This window comes from Astatotilapia calliptera, unplaced genomic scaffold, assembly GCF_900246225.1.
Source record: "Astatotilapia calliptera unplaced genomic scaffold, fAstCal1.2 U_scaffold_34, whole genome shotgun sequence".
In the NCBI taxonomy this organism is placed as follows: domain Eukaryota; kingdom Metazoa; phylum Chordata; class Actinopteri; order Cichliformes; family Cichlidae; genus Astatotilapia; species Astatotilapia calliptera.
Window position 1 is genome coordinate 26,733 of NW_020535772.1, and position 23,604 is coordinate 50,336.

Below are 23,604 nucleotides of genomic sequence, written 5' to 3' on the forward strand. Positions count from 1 at the left end.
TAGGTTTTGTATTGTTGATTGTCATTTATGCTTAGAAATATTTACTTATATATGCTTAGAAGTATATAATCATTTGTAGATTGAAAGAATGTCTCATCCTAAGAGGTCTGTAACAACTCTGTGTAGCATGAATAGGGGGTTGAGTTCACTCCCCTACAGAGGAGAGGTCGTATCTTCTTTTGCTGATTTATGGTATAGCAAACACACGTATATCTGTTTAAGTATAAAAGCCTTTTGTTAGATGGACCCAGACTTCTGGCACCAGCTTTGGGGAGTCTTCACAGGGTCACATCTTGACCTCACACAAATCACTCACACACACACACACACACACACACACACACACACACACACACACACACACACACACACACACACACACACACACACACACACACACAGTATTCTTTGTTCACATGTATACCTATGTAAGATGTTATATGTTAATGACCCTATGCATATTCATGTAACCACAATAAAAGGAGTGCTGTGGGGAACCTGGCTGAGAGTCTCTGACGGCGGTCAAGTGGTGGGACGACACTTGGCTCCAGCCAGATACCTCCCTCATGCATGAGTAAACCAGAGCCTTGTGTCTTGCTTTTTGTTGCGTAGCAGATTGTCCTTAACATTCCAGCAAATAGGTTTATGCTACAAACCTATCATTAATTGGTCCTTCGAGAGCCGGATCCCTGGAATCGACATTCACCGAGGGGAGGAGGGACACATTGAAAGACTGACGTCAGCCAGGAAGTTCCTGTGGATTCGCGGTCTGTCTTTTCTCCTCGATGAATGGCGATCGGCGGGATTCGGGACTGATGCTACTCGCAATAAGCAACACCAAGTAGGTATGTGAAAAATCTTAGCCACTGTGTGAGGCTGAGTATTAAAGTCTTTATCACTCTGTGTGATAAAGCGTGTAGTCACTGTGTGCGACTATTCTTTGCCGCTGTGTGCAGCAAAGCAACACGTCCACTGTGTGCGGTTGCGTTGAAAGTCTTTATCACCGTGTGCGATAAAGCGCGTGATCACTGCTATGTAAGTCTTTGCCACTGTGTGCGGCAGAGCGCGCAGATCTGTGTGAGACTGCGTTGAGACATTAGGCCTATTTTGTGTTGCTGCCGTTGTCGTCGTTGTTGTTGTTGTTTTGTGTGAGTGTGTGCGGAGCAGAACACGTGGTCTGTGACACCGACTGTTGTTGTTATCATGGGTTTCTAAGCAACCAAGAGTGAGTCGGAGGGAGACAGACGTTTGTGCTGGAATTTGCTCCTGGCAGCACAAAGTATTTATGTAAAAAAGAGAGAGAGCGACGGCTCCACAGCTGCGCGGGTTCACGCGAGCGCGGTCACGCGGGTTTCACGCGGACCTGAGCCGTGCGGTTAATCGCAGGCTTATAAATGGAAGAGATTCAAATGTTAGAAGTTTTCAGAAAACACACCAGCCTTGAAGAGCGTGTGGAGAAGGCCTGCCACATCAGCAGCACTTAAGATGTGCTCTGGCTTTCCCCCACCCCCTTGCTGACAAAAAATGTTAACTCTTTAGCTTGCCCTGATCAACAACAGCCTGTGTGCCAGACCATAGACGTAATTGAGGTGGATAGTTGTTAAAAGTAATCTACATTAAGCTTGTGGTTGCTCAAATTCAGTACAATGACATATGAGGTGAAGTGATATAGGTAAATATTTAAACTAATGAAGTGCATAGAGGCACTTGACCTGTGTGAAAGACTGTTGTCATATTATGAGCCATTGTTGAGATATACAGCACACCTGTGAAAACAACTAATATGCTGAACCCTGTATGAAACATCTAAAAGTATATGATGGAGAAGCTGAATTGAATATGAAAGTGCAAGACTTTGCCACTGTGGGCAGAGCATGCGACTACTGTGTGATGTTGCGTTGCGGGGTTTTTTTTGTTTTCTTCTGAGCTGATGAGCAAGCTACACATTATCAGATCAAGAGCTGTCTGAGAACTACTCAAAGAGAGGGAAACAGAGCTCTGATAACTGTGATAATTGGAGTGTGCAGCGTTCCCGTGAGCAGTTTTCCTGCACCTTGACTCGTGTGTGTGTAGCATCAGCATCATGTTTTTGTTTATTTGTTTTGTTGGGTTAAAAATAATTAAATAAACTGGCGATCATATTTATGGATCACCATGGTATCATCAGTCATGTGATTTATTTATGCAGATGAAAAAGAGAAAGAATTTATATTGTAGATGAAAAATAATCATAGGGAAAAGGTTTTGTGTTGATCAGCCAAAAAACAACTACAATTTCATTTTCTGCTTTTAAGAAAGGATTGTTCACAAAAACACAGAGAGAGAGAGAGAGAGAGAGAGATGTGTGTTGATTAAGCAGTGATGATAATAATGAACATGTCTTAGTTTGTCACTTTCAGGTGAAAAGCAGACCTGAATCAATTTTCCACATGCAGCAGTCGGAAGAAAGTTATAGTTTATTTATTTATTTTGTTTATTTTATTTTCACTTGCTGAATACGGGACAGCAAATGAATACTGGGGGAAAGAAGGGGAGAAAGAAAGAGGGAAAGAGAAACAGCTGAGAAGAGGGACGGGGGAGAAGGGCAAAAAACAAAAACCAACAGAATGAGCAGAAAAAAAAAGAAATAAAAAATGCATATATCAATCACCTGGATCACCTGCTGAGAAAGAAAAAAGAAAACAAGCAGAAGAGAACAAGAGTAATAGAATAAACAGCATCACAATGATATATGGGAATATGACAGTAAATACTAAATATTAAACATTATTGTGCAGCACATAAGATCAACAGAACACAGTGTGCTTTGAGGTAGGAGCCAAAAAGGGTGTAGTTTGTGGGTGTGATCACCCATGTGTACACCTGTGGGCATGGATGCGCTTGTTTTTTTTTTTAAAAGGTTCCTTCATGTAATGATCTGCTAGAGGGTGTGGGGGGGCCACAGCCCCGTCCTCCAGGGCATGAAGCAGGTATGGAGGAGATCAAAACTCCAGACATCCAGAGGCCCCCAGAACACAAGAGACCAAGGAAGACCAACAGAGGGGCAGCCGCGCCACTGTCCCAGAAAGAGCTGAGGAGAGTCCCAGCTGAGGGCTCACTCAGCAGCCGCGGAGCAGAACCACCAACGCACCGATGCCTGAGGGAGTCCGCCACTGGCAGGGGAAGTGGTGGTAGGGGGAGATAGGCCTCCAAACCTTGGAGGGCCTAAGATGTCCCCAGAGAGGTGGCGCCTGACACCCAACCTGACATATAGACACAGAAATACAGGCACACACATATACAAACATCCATTCCCACCCTCATGCTCTCATATGCACTTACTCCACACTCAACCAACGTGGAGACAGACATAAAGAGACGCTGTACACACGATCACACTCCCCAAGCGTACTCTACAAACCGGGTCTAGGTACCCTTGCCCCTGGAGGGGGAACTGCACCCAGACCCAGGTGGTATTACCCTTTTCCCTGTGGTGGGGGGAGGCAGACCGCCCCGACTCCGCAGCAGCAGGGAGGCCCCACACTCCAGACCGCAGTCGGACGGCCAACTCCTCCTCCTAGCCCCCCCGCTCCAGCAGGTCGCAGAGAATGGGGGTGAGAGAAGACTCCAAACCTCCCTCCACCCGCTCATTGTAGTGTTGATGCATGTGTGTTCTAAGGTGCATTTAAAACCCAGGAGGGCATGGAGCTACCTGCCAGAGAGCAGCAGGTAAGCGCATGGTCCCTCCTGCTAGCCCTCAATGTCTACGTGTATTTAACCTTGAGAGGTGGGCAACGACGCCAGGGGTGGGGTGTACACCCTGATGGTACTTTGGATTCCGTGTATCGTGCCCACCCCCAAGATCCTATATGTATGTGTAATGAGAGTGTGAGTAATGTGAATGTCCAAGTTGTGGGATAAAATTTAGGCAGAGGCAGCCAGAAGGGGACAGAGGGGGGGGGGGGGGGGGTAGCCTCCTCTGCACCCTGGTGACATACCCCTACTCCAAGGTCCTGCATGTGTGGGTGGTTGTGGTGGAGCGGGAAGAGGGAGGCAGCTGGAGATGGGGAGGGAAGGAAGGGAGGGGCATGTGACCCCTCCCTGGGGCCAGCTCCCCCGCTGACCCCAGTAGGCACCCCCATACTCCGCAACCCACCAGGGAAAGGGGGCCCCGGTCTGGATGGACCTGGGCCCAATGCAGCAGCGCCTCCCGGCCCCACAGAGCCCGGGACAGTCCACCCAACCCCACCACAGAGAAAACTGCACCCACCCCACCATCCACTCATCTTCCAGACTACATAAGACAATAAACACCCAGGCTGAGATCTTCCTCCACCTCTCCTGTATCTCCCCCTCCTGCAGAGAAAGCTCCCGAGGAGAGGAAAGCTCCTGCAAGATGTGACAATCTCCCCCACCAGTTGAAGAGCCCCCCAGGTGGCTCGATGCACCGGCGGCACCCTGCTCCAGGGCCGGGCCCCCATGCACCCACCCGCCCACAACCCCGGCAACACACCAACCAGGACCCAAGCCCCCGAGGCCCGGCCCGAGCCCCAGCCCAGAGACGGAGCGCCCCCAGAACCTCACGCCCATCCCGGACCCACTCAGGGGCAGCCAGGCTACCAGGTCAGTAACCCACGTCCGTCAGCACAGACCCTCCCCTAGCCCCGCTGCACGCAGCCGCGAGGAAACAGTCACCTGAGAGCCAACAGAGCCCCTAACCGGACACGACCGCTACCCCGGGTTGAGCCCCCCAAGGAAGATGCCTCCGGGGAACCCCCCGACGCCCTAAGCCTGTCCCTACCCCCACACCAATCACAACAGTGAAGGCGGGACCAAACTATGACCCCCCACCCCCACTAGGTGATGGAGCTGATCAAAGGAGCCCAGAGCAATTGATCTGATGTGGTGGCAGAGGCTGTATCAAGACTAATGTAATCTAATAGATAATTTCTATATTGGTTAGAATTAAGATTATTTTTATTTTTCCAGTTCATGAGGACTGTTTTCTTGGCTATGCATAGGGCAGTGAAAACCATATGGGCGATATTCTTTTCTGAAGTGACATTATCTAAGCTGCCCAACAAACACACTAAGGGGGAAGTTGGAATGTTACATTTCAGACACTTCGATAAGTCTTCACATATCTCGCGCCAAAACTTCTGAACTGGTGGACAGAACCAAAGAGCGTGGATATAATTGTCCGGTGAATTGGTTTGGCAGTGTGAGCAGTTGTTGGTAGACGTAAAGCCCATCTTGAACATCCGATGACCTGTATAGTGCACTCTATGTAATATTTTGTATTGAATTAATTGAAGACTGGGATTTCTAATTAGATGAAAGGTTTTTAAGCAAATCTGAGACCAGAAGTTTAGGTCTAAGTTAACTGATAAATCCGCTTCCCATTTTGCAATAGGAAGTGATATTGATTCATCTGTTTTAGAAAGCATTCTGTATATTTTGGATAGTAATTTGGGGGTTTTAAGAGTAAGAAATTGAACCACACTTGGTGGTGTTTGTAGTTCAACTTGACCCGGTTTAAATTTCTTTTTTACTATGGATTTAATTTGTTGATATTCTAAAAATCTTTTCTTGTTGATCCCATATTGTGTAACTAGTCTGTCAAATGAGATAAATTCTGTTCCTTCTAGTATATGTTCTAAATATTTGATTCCTTTATCACTCCAATCTGAAAGGTTTATCATATTATTGTTTTATAATATGTCAGGGTTGTTCCAGATAGGTGTACGTTTGCATGGGATTAATGAAGACGCCGTCAATTTTAGAAACTCCCACCATGCTGTCAGAGAAGAGCTGATGTTGATGCTTTTAAAGCATTCATGTCGTTGGATGTTTGAGCTGATAAATGGTAGGTCTGAGATCTCTAGATTATTGCAAAGTGCTTGTTCTACGTCTAGCCAAGGTTCATCTAAGAGGGTGTGTTTTAGCCATCCTGAGATAAACTGAAGCCTGTTGGCTAAGAAGTAGTGCTGAAAGTTAGGCAGTTCTAGTCCTCCTTTATCCTTGGTCTTTTGTAGTGTTTTTAAGCTTATACGTGGGGGTTTATTTTTCCAAAGGAATTTGGACATACATGAATCTAGCGATCTGAACCAATCTTGTGGCGGTTTAGTTGGGATCATTGGGAATAAATAATTTATTTTTGGTAAGACCATCATTTTTATAGCGGCAACCCTTCCCATGAGTGATATGGGTAGACATTTCCATCTAGCCAGATCATCTTCTACCTTCTTTAAAAGTGGGATATGGTTTAATTTAGTTAGATCTGCAAGCTTGGGAGAAACATTAATACCTAAATATTTTATATTTCCCGATTGCAGTGGTGTAGAAGAGGAATTATGGAGGGAGCAATTAATCGGTAGAACTGTAGATTTTGACCAGTTAATTGAGTAATCTGATATTCTTGCAAAAGAGTTTATCAATTCAATCACCCCAGAGATATTGGTTTGTGAATTTTGGAGAAAGAGTAACACATCATCCGCATAAAGGCTGATTTTATGTTCCACGTTCTTGCATTTTATGCCCTTAATTACTGAATTCTGTCTAATTGCTGCTGCTAGTGGTTCAATAAAAATTGCAAACAGTGAAGGGGAGAGTGGGCATCCCTGCCTGGTGCCCCTCAAGAGACAGAAGCTGGAGGATGTTTGGTCATTTGTTCTAACACAAGCTGTTGGGGAATTATATAATATTTTTAACCAGTTTATGAAAGAGGATCCAAAACCAAATTTGTGTAAAGTTGCAAATAGAAATTTCCAGTTAACTCTGTCAAATGCTTTTTCTGCGTCTAAAGAGAATATTGTAGTTTCTAGGTTTTTACTGTATGAGTAGTCTATCAAATTAAGTAATCTACGTGTATTTGTTGATGAGTGCCTACCTTTTATGAAACCAGTTTGGTCAGGATGAATTAAGAGGGGGGTTATTTTCTCCAGTCTCTTTGAGAGAGCTTTGCAGATTATTTTAAGGTCTACATTTATAAGGGATATTGGACGATAGCTTGAGGGATACACAGGGTCTTTGCCTGGTTTTAGTAGGAGATTAATGTTTGCAGAATTCATATTTGATGGAAGTCTGCCCTTTTCTTTAATTTCCAACAACGTTCTGTAGAAAACTGGTGCTAGAATCGACCAGAATTCTTTGTAGAATTCTGCAGGAAAGCCGTCTGGACCTGGAGCCTTATTATTGGGCATACTTATCAGGGCTTCCTGGAGTTCACCTGGTGTCAGTGGTGAATCCAGTGCCATTGCTTGAGTGTCTAATAATTTTGGAAGAGTTATGTTGTCCAAAAACTGATCAATTTCTTTTTTAGATGGGTTTATTTGTGGTGAATACAACGTTTTATAGAAATCCCTGAAAATGTTGTTTATTTGTATCGGATCATATATTGTGTTCCCAGATGAATCTTGAACAGCACATATAGTTGTTTTTTCTTTATTTATTTTTAGCTGGTTTGCTAGAAATTGACCGGATTTATTACCATGTTCATAATTTTGTAGGCGTAGTCTTTGTACTAAGAATTTTGTTTTTTTTTATCAATTATCTCATTTAATTCTAGTTTTGTTTTGCGTATTTTGTTCAATGTTTCCTGATCTTGGTGGGACGCGTAGGCTTCTTCTAGTGATTTGATGTTTTTTTCTAATTCCTGAATATTTTTGTTTTCTTTTTTCTTTTTATGTGATGAGAAAGAAATTATTTTACCTCTCATCACAGCTTTCCATGCTTCCCATAGAACAGAAGCTGATGTTTCGGGAGTGTCATTATAGTCCAAATATGAAGTCCACTCTTTTTTAAAATATTTAATAAAGTCTTCATCTTTAAGTAGTGATATATTAAATCTCCAGTTTTTTCTTGGCGTAGTATTATTCTTGTGCATTAGTGTTAAAGATACAGGACCATGATCGCTGACAGCTATAGGGTGAATCTCAGTGTCTGAAATGTCGTTCAGCAGTGAGCTGCTGACCAAAAAATAATCCAGACGAGAGTAGGAGTGATGGACATGTGAGAAAAAAAGTATATTCCTTACTGGTGGGGTGAAGGGAGCGCCATGCATCGCAAAGACCAAAGTCGCTCATATACTGTTTGATTATATTTGTGGACTGCCAATTACGCTGAGTTCCCGCTGTATCCATGTCTTCATTTAGTCCAGGGTTGAGGTCGCCTCCAAGAACAAGTGTGCCATCTAAGTGTTCAGAGAGTGCACTGAAAAAACCGTGAAAGAATGAAAGTTATAGTTTAACATCATTGGAAACATGCAGGCCAAGTTTCTGGCTGACTTATTTACAGCGCCATGTGTCTCTCAACCTCACAAGCAAGCAAGCGCTCACCCCTCCCTGAAGACAAGGAATGCAGCTCCAAAGCAATAACATGATAAAGAGACAGCAGCAAGTCCTAAGCAAAGAGTCCCAGCAAAGCAGCAGCAATGTGGACAAACAACATCAGAGAAGAAGAGCAAACCCATCATCCTGACTGATCGGATGAATGGCACTGTGTCTACAACAAGCTGAAACTTCACTGTCCATGTGAAGAAAACGTTTGAGGAGAACTGAACAGTTGGAGTTTGACATTTGCCACCTGTGGAGTAAAATGGCAAGAACAGACAGTGGGACACAGGACAAAGCTGAAGGAGAACTGCCGGCTGTTGGACTGTTGAAGTGGGAGAGGACAACAGAGTGAGAAGACTAGGTGAGAACACATAGGAATTATTTAATGTGGGAAATCAAAATTTGCATTAGCAAACCTGCGGAAAAGAAAACTGACTGCTTAACTTGGAAAATTGTGAAGGAGTCTGAAACACTGCGAAAATAGAAACATACAAAATCACACAAACAAGCAGAACATGCATTAACCCTACTAACAATTCCAAACACAAAATAACTCATGAAGACTCATAGCACATTAGTTAAGAAATGATTAAATAATAGTAGAGAAGTGTGTAGGAAAGGCAGCTCTAAGAACATGCTCTGCTGGATATGCAGCTCCACAGACATGCATTAGACCTGCCTAATAACACAAACACCCATGCAATGAAATTTAGCTTGTTATCTTTCATCAGTGTTAAAATAGTGTCAATTTAGCAGACACTTGTTATCAAATACTGAATTTATCCAAGGCAAAAATTTGACTCTCTAGGTTGCAGGACAACAATTTAACCTTTGTGGGGGAAAAAAGATTCTGGTTTGACCAACCAGTGATCTGACAATAAATTTAGTCGTTGATATAGTAAATTGGGAGAAGCTTCCTGCTTGATTGATGCAGCACAAGTAATTTACTGTATGAGGGAAATTGTCTTTTGTGATACTATTTTGAACATGCATTTCTGTTGTCCTGTCATCTTAGTGGGTTAATAGCTGATATGCAAATTAGTTGATCGTTCTTAGATTAATGAAAGGTGACTGAATTCTAGCACGAGTGAATGAGATGTGTTGGAGTTTGTTGTGTGTTGAGTGGAGACTCTAAAACACTGAGTTTCCTGCTTTGATGTGAGAGTGAATCCTGTATTTAGATACACAACTCTGAATATGTCAGAACAAACGTCTTTTGTGAAGTGCATGACAGCATGTCACATGTTTTATGATGAAGGGAAAAGGAAGACTGAATAAAATCTGTGGCTTAAATGAGTGAAGAGCACAGACCTGGTGATTAAACTCATAGCTAATATGACATTAGGCTTATGTTGTATGTTGTGCAGCTGATGGTTGGTTTGGAGTGAATCTAGCTGATGATTCTTCTCCTGTTGTGAAGTTGATGAGGAGTTTGTGTCATGACTTAACAAGGCCTTTTTATTTTGATACTTTTACAGTGCACTGAAAGTTTGGTTTGATAATCTCTGTTATTTTTCATTTTTATCTTTTGAACAGGCACTGATTTTGTTTGTCTATTTCTTTTCTTTAAGCAGATCTGCACGTCGGGAATTAAAAGTGCTATACGACCTGTCGAGAAAGCCGTTACAAGTGAGTTTTCTCCACATTAAAATGGGCTCTGGAGAAAGCCACTTATTGGGACAATATTAAATGAAAGCCCCGGCCTAAAAAGGATTCAGCGATGTAATCCGATCTAAAGTTCTTTTTTTCTTTTTGAGATGACGTCATTTTGCTGGAAGTGGAAACTAAATGCGACGATAGGTTCCACTATCAGCAAAGAAAGAATGAATGCATGAATGAATGAGTGAAAGAAAAAAAAACTGACTGACTGGTAAAAGCTGACAGGACTTGACCACGACTCAAGGTTAACCTCCACCTAGACAGGACAAAAGGGTGGATGGATTTATGTGTTTTTTGTTACAGGAGCAGAAAGATGACAGCAACATCCGAGGTTGCGTGATGATTTAACCTTTTAAATGCCATTTTTATGTTTGTGAACTCTGAAAATTTAACCTTTTTAGTTTAAATTCTCTGTCTGTGAATTTACCATGTGTGTGTCATTCACTACCTTGTGTTGCTCACAGAGATTACTGTGAGAAAGTGTACACACCTGCGCAGCGCTAACATTTACATTTCTTTTTACAGCAGATGGTTAATCATGTTTTTGATCATGTGATTTACAAGAGGATTAGTTAATGTTTTTTCCTACTACAGGATTTCTGGGTTTATGTGTGAAGAAAACTGTGTTTACAGGTTATGAGTGGTGATACTGTTACACTGTGTTTTTGGGAAAATGTAACGGTTACTTTGATGAGATGAATAACATTCTTTCCACAGCGATGGATGGTTGATTTTATGGTGTTTTTATGGCACCTCTGGAATGTGGATGGCCGACGCCTGCCCACCAGGATGATCAATGTGTATTGCTAATGTTTGTTTTCTGAGACTGCATGTAGAGGAGTCAGCGGAAGCAGACAAGTGACATGAGAAAAATATATAAGGGATTGTTTATGGAATAGTTGAAGATGGGCTATTGAGCTCATAGTAATATTTGAGTGGAGTGACTTTGCTTAAGAGCAGTCACTGATTACATTAATGTTGACTGAGTACATGGGATGATCCATGTCTGAGGCAAATTATGGAAATAATTGTAGTTTACTGATTTGAGAAAACCTGCACATGACACTTGTCTTGCTGATGTTGAAAGCTTATTGTTCTTATGATACAATTGTTTACAGGTATGAAGTTTGATTTCACTTCCAGATTTTGCTTTCCAGGCCATGATGGTGTGTATGCAGGCTCCTGGGAGAGCCAGGTGTTAAGCAAACTTAATATGCAAAACACACTAAGATTTTCATTGCTGGATTATAGGTCCGGGGTGGAGCTACTCCAGCAGAGATGCCCTGATGTTGCCTGGGATGTGATCTAGCTAACCTTTTTCTTTAAGACAGGGATCCAGGTTTGATGAGTTGACTCGTGGGAGTGTCCATGAGTCAAGTGGAGGGGTCCAGGATTAATATTAAACAATGTTTTCTATTATTGTTGCAGTGATTTCTGTGATTAGCCGTTTATTTACAGGTATTAAACCTATGCAAGTGGTGCATCCATGTTCAGATGAGGCTTTGATGGCCTATAAGTGAAGTTCACTGAACTAAAGAATGTTGTTTGATGATTGTTGACATGCTCTCCAAATAGAAGTTTTCCCTCTTAGCAAGGAAATACAGGTGCAGCAGTAATCTCCTGAGAAATCTTAAGAGGCCCAGTGAGAAGCAAGAACCATTCCAGGCATAGCTGACAGCCCAGGCAGTGGTTCAGGTAAAAGGTCGAGCTGGTTGGGGCCCATCATGAGATCAGACTTTGGAGCCACAGCAAGGACCATGAAACTGCGTTGGAATGAGAGCTGTGCCACGGGGGGTTTCCAGAGGCCAAGAGAGGAGATTGTGGACAACAGACGGGCACCTGAAGGATGAGGGGAGCGTGCCAAGCTCCATCGACAGCGCAGAGGGAGTCTAAGGATGACATCATGATTCTGTGAAAAGCACAGGAACCAGAAGCTATGGTGGTGATAACAGCAGTTTCCTATGTGGTCTGCAGCTTTGGAAATAGCTGAGACACATGTTGACAAACAATAAAACTAACTGGTATGTTTGAATGTTTATTCTACATACATTTGGACTCTGGTCCTATGGACAGTGATGGAAACAACTGGAAGAGACATTAATGACGCCCTGCAGAGCTTAAACCACTCTGCAGAGAGACATGTGATTTGCACACCCGGAGGAAGCACCACCAAGCTGAGATGTTTTTGAAAATGTTACTTTCTTATTTCAACTATTACATTAACAATTTCTTTGTTTGCTCGTAGGATGCAGTTTGCCATTGGATGAGATCAATGAATGGGATAACTGCTAATACATTTGTTAAACTGTGTACCTTTTCAGTAATTTAGGGTGATTTGACATATGCTGAGTATAAAAATGTTTGCATTGAAACTGTCAGACATGAGGTATTCATAACTGGGAACTTTTCTAGCATAAAGGGCAAAAAGGGGGGAATGATAGGTTTTGTATTGTTGATTGTAATTTATGCTTAGAAATATTTACTTATATATGCTTAGAAGTATATAATCATTTGTAGATTGAAAGAATGTCTCATTCTAGGAGGTCTGTAACAACTCTGTGTAGCATGAAGAGGGGGGTGAGTTCACTCCCCTACAGAGGAGAGGTCGTATCTTCTTTTGCTGATTTATGGTATAGCAAACACACGTATATCTGTTTAAGTATAAGAGCCTTTTGTTAGATGGACCCAGACTTCTGGCACCAGCTTTGGGGAGTCTTCACAGGGTCACATCTTGACCTCACACAAGTCACACACACACACACACACACACACACACACACACACACAGTATTCTTTGTTCACATGTATCCCTATGTAAGATGTTATATGTTAATGACCCTATGCATATTCATGTAACCACAATAAAAGGAGTGCTGTGGGGAACCTGGCTGAGAGTCTCTGACGGAGGTCAAGTGGTGGGACGACACTTGGCTCCAGCCAGATACCTCCCTCATGCATGAGTAAACCAGAGCCTTGTGTCTTGCTTTTTGTTGCGTAGCAGATTGTCCTTTATGCTAGGTTTATGCTACAAACCTATCAGCCAGCAACACAATTCCTGGTGAAATGTGGATGGTTTCAGAAAGCACCACAGGCCCGGGTGTAATGTGGATGCCATCAACGAGTAGCAGAGGCCCTGTAACTCGTTGATGTAAAGTGGATGTAAAGTGGATGGCATGAGTCAGCAAAGTAGTTCTGGTGCAATGTGGATAGCCTCAGCCAGCAACGCAGGCCCTGGTGAAATGAGGATGTATCACCCAGCAGCACAGGCCCTGGTGTGGTCAATATGGCCTCACAGGGAGCACTGTCCCTGGTGTAATGTGGATGGCCTCAGCCAACAACACTTTTCCTGGTGAAATGTGGATGGTATTGGCCAGCACCACAGGACCTGGCGTAATGTGCATGTCCCCTGCCAACACCACTGGCCCTGGTGTAATGTGGATGGCATCAGCCAGTATCACAGGCCCTGGTGTAGTGTGAATGTCCTCAGCCAACACCACTGGCCCTGGTGTAATGTGGATGGCATCAGCCAGCAACACAGGCTCTGGTGAAATGTGGATGACCTCAGACAGCAGCGCAGGCCCTGCTGTCGTGAAGTTGGCCTCAGAGGGAGCACTAGCCCTGGTGCAATGTGGATGGCCTCAGCCAGCAATACAGGCCCTGGTGTGGAGACGATAGCCTCACAGGGAGCACATGCCGTGGCATAATGTGGATGGCCTCAGCCAGTAGCACAGGCCCTGGTGTAATGTGGATGGCCTCATCTACCAACACTGGCCCAGGTCAAATGTGGATGGTACTGGCCAGCACCACAGGTCCTGGTGTAATGTGAATGTCCTCAGCCATGACCACAGGCCCTGATGAAATGTAGTTGGCCTCAGCCATGACCACAGGCCCTGGTGAAATGTAAATGTCCTCAGCCAGTAGCACAGGCCCTGTTGTAATGTGGATGGCCTCATCTAACAACTCTGTCCCTGGTGAAATATGGATGGTATTGGTCAGCACCACACACCCTGGTGTAATGTGAATGACCTTAGCCAACACCACTGGCCCTGGTGAAATGTGCATGATATCGGTCAGCACCAGAGGCCCAGGTGTAATGTGGATGGCATCAACGAGCAGCAGAGGCCCTGGTGGGGTGAAGATGGCCACACAGCAATCACTTTCCCTGGTGTAATGTGGATGGTAGAAGCCGGCATCACAGGCCGTGATGTAATGTGGATCGCCTCAGCCAAAAGCACAGGCCCTGGTGTGGTGAAGATGGCCTCACGGGAAGCACTGTCCCTTGTGTAATGTGTATGGCCTCAGCCAACAACAGTGGCCCTGGTGAAATGTGGATTATATTGGCCAGCACCACAGGCCCTGGTGTAATGTGAATATCCTCAGCCAGTAGTAAAGGCCCTTGTGTTTTCTGGAACGCATCAGCCGGCAACACAAGCCCTGGTGTAATGTGGATGGCCTCAGCCAGCACCACAGGCCCTGGTTTGGTGATGATGGCATCACAGGAAGCACTGGCAGTGGTGTAATGTGGATGGCCTGAGCCAACAACACTGGCCCTGGTGAAATGTGGATGGTATTGGCCAGCACCAAAGGCCCTGGTGTAATGTTGATGTCATCATCCAGCACCAAAGGCCCTGGTGTGCTGATGATGGCCTGACAGGAAGCACTGTCCCTGATGTAAAGTATATGGCCTCAGCCAACAACAGTGGCCCTGTTGAAATGTGGATGGTATCATTGAGTAGAACAGGCCCTGGTGTAATGTGGATAGAATCATCCAACAGTACAGTCCCTGGTTTGGTGAAGATTTCCTCACAGGAAGCACTGTCCCTGGTGTGAAGTGTATGGCCTCAGCCATCAACAGTGGCCCTGGTGAAATGTGGATGGTATTGGCCAGCACAACAGGCCATGTTGTAATGTGAATGTCCTCAGCCAGTAGACCAGGTCCTTGTGTACTGTGGATCGCATCAGCCAGCAACACCACAGGCACTGCTGAAATGTGGTTGTTTTCGGCCAGCAACACAGGCCCTTGGGTAATTTGGATGGCTAGCAGCACAGGCCCTGGTCTGGTGAAGATGGCCTCACAGAAATCACTGGCCCTGGTGTATTGTGGATGGCATCAGCCATCAACACAGGCCCTCATGAAATATAGGTGGCCTCAGCCAGTAGCACAGGACCTACTGCAATGTGAATGGCCTCAGCCAGCAACACAGTCGCTGGTGTAATGTTAATGTCCTTATCCAACCCCATGGCCCCGGTGCAATGTGGATGGCCTCAGCCAGCAGCACAGGACCTGGTGTAATGTGGATGGCATAATCTAACAACACTGGCCCTTGTGAAATATGGATGGTATTGGTAAGCACCACACACCCATGTGTAATGTGGATGGCTTTAGCTGACACCACTGGCCCTGGTGTAATGTGCATGATATCGGCCAGCATCAAAGGCCCTAATGTGGATGGCCTCAACGAGCATCAAAGGCCCTGGTGGGGTAAAGATGGCCCTTTACTCTACCAGCAATACATGACATAAATACACATATAAACATTATAAGACATAAATACACACATAAACATTATAAGACATAAAAACAAGTCAAAGATATTTGCAACAAACAGAACTCAGTGCAAGAAAGTTACTTACCAGCAATACAACACATAAATACACATATAAACATTATAAGACATAAATACACACATAAACATTATAAGACATAAATACACACATAAACATTATAAGACATAAAAACAAGTCAAAGATATTTGCAATAAACAGACCACAGTGCAAGAAAGTTACTTACCAGCAATACAACATATAAATACACATATAAACATTACAAGACATAAATACACACATAAACATTATAAGACATAAAAACAAGTCAAAATATTTGCAACAAACAGACCTTAGTTGAAGAAAGTTACTTACCAGCAATACAAGACATACATACACATTTAACAGCAATACAAGACATAAATACACACATAAACATTACAAGACATACATACACACATAAACATTACAAGACATAAAAACAAGTCAAAGATATTTGCAATAAACAGACCTCAGTGCAAGAAAGTTACTTAGCAGCAATACAAGACATACATACACATTTAACAGCAATACCAGACATAAATACACACATAAACATTATAAGACATAAATACACACATAAACATTATAAGACATACATACACACATAAACATTATAAGACATAAAAACAAGTCAAAGATATTTGCAATAAACAGACCTCAGTGCAAGAAAGTTACTTACCAGCAATACAAGACATAAATACACACATAAACATTACAAGACATAAAAACAAGTCAAAGATATTTGCAACAAACAGACCTCAGTGTGACGCATGGTCAGGCTCCCTCTGCTGCACTTATGGACGCACAGGGTACCCCTCTCGCGTCGGGAATTGACGTGAAGGGTCCTCCGATTGAAGAGATTGCCGCGGAAGTGCCTTTTGTCGGTATATTTAGACATTTTCCAAATCACATTGTAGTGACGTATACAGAACACAATAAATTATATAATGTAAACAACTACCTGAAAAACAGGTAGAACGATACTTTTGTATGGTTTATTGCATTTACGGAGGGAGTGATGTATGCTGGGTAATGGCACAGCTAGCTACTGGGTGACTTTATTCACCCGCTTAGGCTGTTATCAGTCCATACAATGGGCGTTATTAGCACAAATCAATCCCATAGATATGGGCCATCTCCTGCTAGATTGTTCAGAAGGTTGTTCTCATCCATCCAGATGGAGGATCACTAACAGGAGCGTGGGAAGACTCCAGAATCCACTCTGGCTGCAAATCGGTGGATATACAGTGTTTACAGGTAAGACCATTTAAACGGACAGCATTTATAGAATGACTATTAAAAGTCAGCGAGTGTCAGTAATGTTAATGTGGTTATGTTAGTAATACACAGAGTGCTAATATAACAGCTTTAAGATGCATTTGTAGATATCATTACGTGTTTTACCGTCTTTATGGTGCTAGCTTAAAGTTACGGTGTAAACGTTAGCTTATATTGGAGTAAAGCTGTTACTGGTTAAACGATGTTAGCACAGAAATATTAGCTTCTGTCATGACTGATGAAGTTACTAGTTAATAAAGTTTCCAGTAAAGTGATTAATCGCAGCCACAGATTGACAGCAAATATCTCGATTAGCTTCAGTGCATCTGTAATAAATATGTGCAAGTTTCAGTGCTTCGTTTAAACTGTATGATACTTATACTGACCCAGGGTCAGTGTAAAATACAATCCTAGCTGTGTGAACAAAGCCTGGCTCCTTTAATCCTGCATGACAAACCTCAGGATGCAGGCTATTATTACTCTTTCCTGCTGGCACACCTGTCACACCTGAGAGTCAGCTAGAAACTTAGTGACGTGGACATCATGCAAAGACTGCCAGACTCTGTATTACTGCAAATGATCAGTGACTCGGGTTATCACTAAACTTTAAACAGTACCTCTGTGTCTCTGTGTGCTGAACATTTAGGATTGAGTCAGGCTGCATTGACTTTATTTATTGAGACTTTAATGTGCTAAAAGCAGGTTGAAGACAGCTCAGAAACATTTGAAGATTAAAATTTAGCATTATGGCTGCTGGTGGTTTGTAAAGCCTATACTCAGCTGTAGTTTTTGTTACTAATTTATGTTTGTTGTTGTTTAACACAGATTTCAGAAGAGCAAATATGCTTAATGGTTTAACTAGATTTCATTTGTCAGTGTGGGACTGCTGAGTCACCGGAAGAACTCATTTGATTCATTCTCCACATGATGTTCATTTACAGAAATGTTTCACAGGAACTGATTTCTCCCAAAGGGTGAACTAGTGTGTTTCCATAGATTACCTCTGTATGAATGTACTTCTTAAATGAAGGCAAGTGTTTGTCCTTTTTTGTTCCTCAGGTACAGTACGTGATATCAAGGGCAGGCGGTCAACACTGGGGGAAGACAAGAAGCAGACGTACTTCCAAGAGGGAGCTGCAGTGAGGACACAGCCAGGTCACTGAGGTCAGAGGTCAGAATCTGAAACAGCTCAGGTTTATATTTTAGAGGTTATAAAAAATCAAAATGTATTATTTAAAGAAACCTTTAAATAATAGTCATAATTATGATTATTACAAGAAATATCAAACATTTAAGTGGATTTTCTGTTACACATATTGTGTTAGCCCTGCAATAAACTGGCAGCCTGTCTTTGTCCTGTATCAGCTGGGATAGGCTTCATCCTCCCGCAACCCTGAATTGGATACATTGTATTCCAATTATGTAATCTGATCATTTACAAACTCAAGGTATCTAATCAAAATGTAAGTAATAATTATAAAATGGGAAAGCAGAAATAAGTGTGACATAAATGTAAATGTGTTAGCTGACATAGAGGACAGCTACATGTAGTCTGAAAAACCTTTGTTGTCAAGTTTGCAGGTATATCAGCACGAGACATTCTTACATAGAAGAGTCTGTTAAAGTCTCTAACTCAGCGAAGCATTATTGGTCCCGTCTGTTTGGATAAATATAGTAAGTTGATGTTTGTCCATTTATTGACACATTTCCTTAAGTGCTTATCCAGCTCAGGATCACAGTGGAGCTGCAGCTGGATATGTTCAGTAAATAAACCTTCCAAAAGTTAACAATAAACCTGCATCCATGTACGTTGTTGTCCACAGGATGAGAAAATCAAACTGGAACACTGTGGAACATGTTAATAAATGTTTGTGTGTTTATGCCTGTGTCTTTCACAGGAGGCGCTGGAAGGTTTCCCTAATAGTTCCTGGTGAATCAAAGCAGAACCATAAAGGTTGCTGGACTGCATGATGGCCTTACCCCTGAGCAGTCATCCTGTTACAGGAGGAACCAGTTAGAAGCTGTTTTCAAAGTAGCTGAGCAGATTTCATCTCAAGTAAGCAATTAACTGTTTGTTCGTTTGTTCTGCCACTTAAAGAGCATTTAAGGACGTCTTTTGAGTGTCCAGTTGAATTAATTCTACTGGCTCTCATGGTCATTTGTTATTATAGACATATTTTTCATCTTCATCCAGCTATTTAGTAAATTCTATCTATTTAGTAATATCCGTCAGCTATAAAATGTAATATAAATATAAAAATATCTAAATATCTCCTGTCCTTTATGTTTTAATGATGTAAGTCTGTTATCATGTTACATTAGCATTCCTCACATATCAATGAGATGCTGTACAGTACAATCCTACTGACACAGCAGAGGGATAACGACGGCTATTCAACATCGTTACACGACACATTCGAGCTGCATGACGCAGACAAAGTGACTAAATCATCTTTTTGTGGTTTGTTGTCTTCAAACCAGCAGACAAAGCCGATGGCAGAAGATGTGAGAGAAGAACTTCAGGCCGTGGACTGAAAAGGTATTTTTTTCTTGTTATCAAAAGACATTTGGAGTGACGGCTTCTACAACTGGTTGTGCTAAAGTAAAGCTTACAGTCTAAGAAATCACAGTGTTGATGTTCAGCACAAAGAGAAAAGCTCACTTGTTTGAATTTATTTACAATCATAGTTTTATAAATTCTGACTGTAAACAGCTTTTACAGCTTTGATATTGTTTGACACTCGATATCAGGTTTAATTTAAAGGTTTCTGTGTCCCAATGAGCCATTTACACTGATCAGTGTCAGTTTAACTGTAACACATCCATTATTTAGATCCAGCAGAGAAATAACTAAATGTAAAAAATGGCAGCCCTCAGGCAGGTTTATAGAGATATATGCATGCATTATGAAATTTATGCATCCCAGATAATTGTTATTCATCTAGTCATGGCAGACCCACCTCTTCCTCCCAAGTTAACTGCAACCCAAAAGAACTAGTGGGGCTATTTACACACTCACAACCAGTGTGGGGTAAAAAGAGCCACCAAAAAGCTGTCAGCCACAGATGTGCTGTAAGAGTTAGAAACTCTACTTATGGAGAAACTTTCTAAGTCTAACAGAGGACAGGTACTCCTGCCCAAATAACATGATATAACCCCACATACAGCCCAGCCATAAAGTGAACAAAGTCATTTAGTTAAAGACAGCATGGGACCAAATGCATGTAACCAGCCTGCATCAACCTGGCATTTCTTCCTCCTGAATTAAACGAATGAATGGATGAAAGTTAAATGACTACAAACCTAAAGCCACTAGTTCCCACACTGGAGCTCCCTGACACTGTGTGTTAACCGTATTTAGCTTGTATCAACAGTTGTAACAGGCTAAGCCACTTGAGACACTGCATTGAATTTGTTCCTGTCTTAATGATTTCAGCTGACTGGTTTCAACTCAGATGTTCTGCTTTTTCCTTTCAGTAGATCAAATCAGCTCGTGCTGCTTCTGCTTCCAATTTAATGGCAAGAAGAAGAAGAAGAATGCTTCAGCGAAGTGGCGTTCATGGTCTCAGTGAACAGTCATGGTCACACACTGCATGTGGTTTTAAAAGCAACATGTCTGTTCAGTACAACGATCGAGATGTGTAATATTAGTGCAGCTACGGTTTGTTCTTGAACATCAGTTCTGTTTTCTACTTTGATCACTTAGACCAAAAAAGTGTTGTTTTCAGATTCTTTCTTTTAAATCTATAAAGCACCTGCTCATTTTTTATTACAATTAGTTTCACATAAATGTTAGTTTTTCCTTTATGATCTTTTAATGCTTACACTACACTGTACATGTCTACATTAGAGACATTTCTGTTACCTGTTTCTGTTGACTCAGAGTTGTGAAATGTTCTTTTATTTAATGCACAATATGAAGTTCATAATTTTCTTACAAATAAAACTCTAATGACAAACATGAACAGCTGTGCTTATTTCTGAGACATGAGTTTTTGAATGTGTTTAGACAGTGTGCATTTGTAATCTGAAACTGTAATGGTGAACCTGAGGTGATGGTCAACAGAAGGCAAATATATATCAATATAAAACAATATTGAAGTAATGTCTTTACCCTCTGCAGCGTGTGGACGCAATCACCTTATTCACTGTAGTAAACATGCACCGCTAGCTCAAGTGACTGACTGTCTCCATGGTTACATCGTATATTATTAGCTATGTAAACAGCTTCCATAGATACCGCCATAGCTCTCTGCAGCTGTAACACTTTCACACTTTGCAAATCATTTCACGATTTTGATAGTTATGAAGACAGAATATGTTTTTAAGGTCATGCTAGGCGGTTGCTATGGTGGTTGCTGTGGACTTGGCTGGACCGCGTCCGATTCCTGTTATTAGCTGTCCGCCGTAGGAAGGCTGCGTTCCATTTACAAGTAGTGACAGTCTGCCGTAACTCGAACTCAAACCCCGCTTTCTTTAATTAAAGGCCTTTTATAGCCGTTCATGACACGCACACACACACATAAAGCACTTTGCCTCACCATGAGAATGCAAGTTTACCTAACCTAACCTTAAAGTATCTGATATAGGATAGAAAAATGAAGCAACCAGAGATTTAATGATGAAGACTCTGGGTTCTGTAGTTCACGTTTTACAGTCCTGAATGACTCTTTGCATACAATTTATTGAAGAGGACTTTAGAATGCACTTTACATTTAGACTGTTGCTGTTTAATTTTTTACATTGTTGCGGTGTTATGTCATGAATAAGGTTCACCTGCTGGGGGTTTGATGGATCAGCTGGACAATACAGTCAAAGACAGACTTCATTCATCATATGCAAGAATCCTAGTTGGATTTTTGTTGTCACTCGTGTTTTTGAACCAAATATTGAAAACAATTCTGACAGACTGGATACCTGCTCAGGGTGTACATTACCTTGTACTCAAGCATCCCAGGACAGAGCCCTGCCCCACCATGAGCCTGGGTGGATACGTGGTTATAATATAAAAGGACCGATACTGAATATGAATATTTCATGAAAATTGAATTATAATACAAATTAGTAATAAGGGTTTCTCTGCGCCCTTATCTACCCCATACTCAAAGAGCTGCGGGCAGAGAGGGTGACAGGAGAGGATGGCACTGAAGAGAAGATGCTCGGTTTCTGGAGTCTCCTGGTCCTGTCAGTAGGATGCATCTGCTGTGTCTTCTCGTGGATGCTCACCTACCTTGACTCGTTCCAGCCTGGTATGGATTTCCCAACACTGCGGACAGTGGCCCACGTCAGAGACGTTTAATATTGATTACATGTGTCTGAATTGCTAACCCTAACCCTAGCTCAACAGACCACAATGCCCTGGACTGTCAGTATTATTACATGCTGTGAACATAAGTACCTTTGATCACAGTTTAAAAGAGAAGGAATATTGAAAAAAAGATCAACATTGTGATATTATTTCTTCCAAACTGACCAGAAACATGCTTGTCATACTCTCACAGCAAAGGATCAGACTCACTGTGCATGACAGCTCGGGCCAATGATGTCTGTTAGATTGTCAGTTGTTTAGTGCTTCTGTACAGTTAGGGTCACCGTCTCTATTTCAGAATAATTAATATGCGGAAAACACAAAGTTGATTGTCTTCCAGTATTCTAGCATAATTAAAAAACTTTGACTTTGTAAGTACATATTATTAGTCCTAATGCCAGCATGATTCTTCATAACTCCTGCTTTGAAATACTGAACTTTAAAATTGACCTGATGAAAGATAATTCACAGTGGCACTCTGTCAGGATCATTCTGACTGTAAGATCACTGTATTAATCTGAATCCTTCTGAAATGTGCTGTGAATGAATGCTGATGCAACTCACTGTGGGAAAGCTGTTAATAAAATGAATCTGTGACACATGCAACACGTTCACAGAGGAAGAGGACACAAAGGGAGGACACGCAGAGGCTGTGTTGAAGTCAGAAATCCAAATCTTTATTAAAAAACAGGCGGCGGTAACAAACAGGAAGACAAGCAGTCCATCAAACAGTCTACAGGGTCAAACATTCAGAGAATTCAAACAGCAGTAAAAAATAACCGGACACTGAAAAACTTAAAGCAATGTGTGACGCAATAAAAGGAAGCAGCGCAGTATATTCACTGAATTATCATCAATTACAAAAGAGAAAAACAACGATTTCTAAGGATTATTTTCTTAAATGCAGTTAGAGTGTGGCTGGTAAAGATGGAAATACACAACAGATCATATTTTTTCTTTCTTATGATTTGCTTTGAGAACGAGCTGGCTATTCACAGTGAAAATCTTGTCCAACAGGTACAGCTGGGTCTTCCAGCATTTGGGTTGTACGTGAAGGAGAGGATCTTTCACTTTATAATCTTTTCACTGTGTCTGGAAACACAAAGTTCTTCTGCAAGGAAAAATGTGAGCGAGCAGAAAACATCCTCATTAAAACAGATGAAACCACAGCTCAGAGCGGCAGATACAGCATTAAATACAAAGATGCAGCTTCAGGAAGAGGAAGCCTGACTTTTACCATCACAAATATGAGAAAGTCTGACTCAGGAATGTACCGGTTTGGTTTGGGTAAATCTTCAGCTCCAGATTCATACTCAGACTTTGAGGTCAGAGTTTCAAATGGTGAGTTTCTACTAAAAGTTACTAAAGTCAAAATTGGGAAACCAATCACCTACTCTCATACCTCCATAAACTCTCAGGCCAAATACAGTCCTATTTAAACTTAGTCACTTTATGTATTTA

At 42.2% G+C, this 23,604-nt stretch overlaps 1 long non-coding RNA gene across 4 annotated transcripts; it reads left to right on the forward strand.

The window, feature by feature from the left end:
- Nucleotides 1–592: 592 nt before the first annotated feature.
- Nucleotides 593–20,800, forward strand: LOC113018038 (uncharacterized). Of its 4 annotated transcripts, none has more exons than XR_003271670.1 (5): nt 593–845; nt 16,735–16,814; nt 17,895–18,006; nt 18,734–18,891; nt 19,317–20,800. It is a non-coding gene; the product is annotated as an uncharacterized LOC113018038 (long non-coding RNA). The 4 variants fall into 4 exon arrangements; XR_003271669.1 differs by lacking the exon at nt 593–845 and adding an exon at nt 16,316–16,441; XR_003271672.1 differs by lacking the exon at nt 593–845 and adding an exon at nt 16,316–16,441 and having other exon boundaries at nt 19,320–20,800.
- The last annotated feature ends 2,804 nt before the right edge of the window (nt 20,801–23,604 follow it).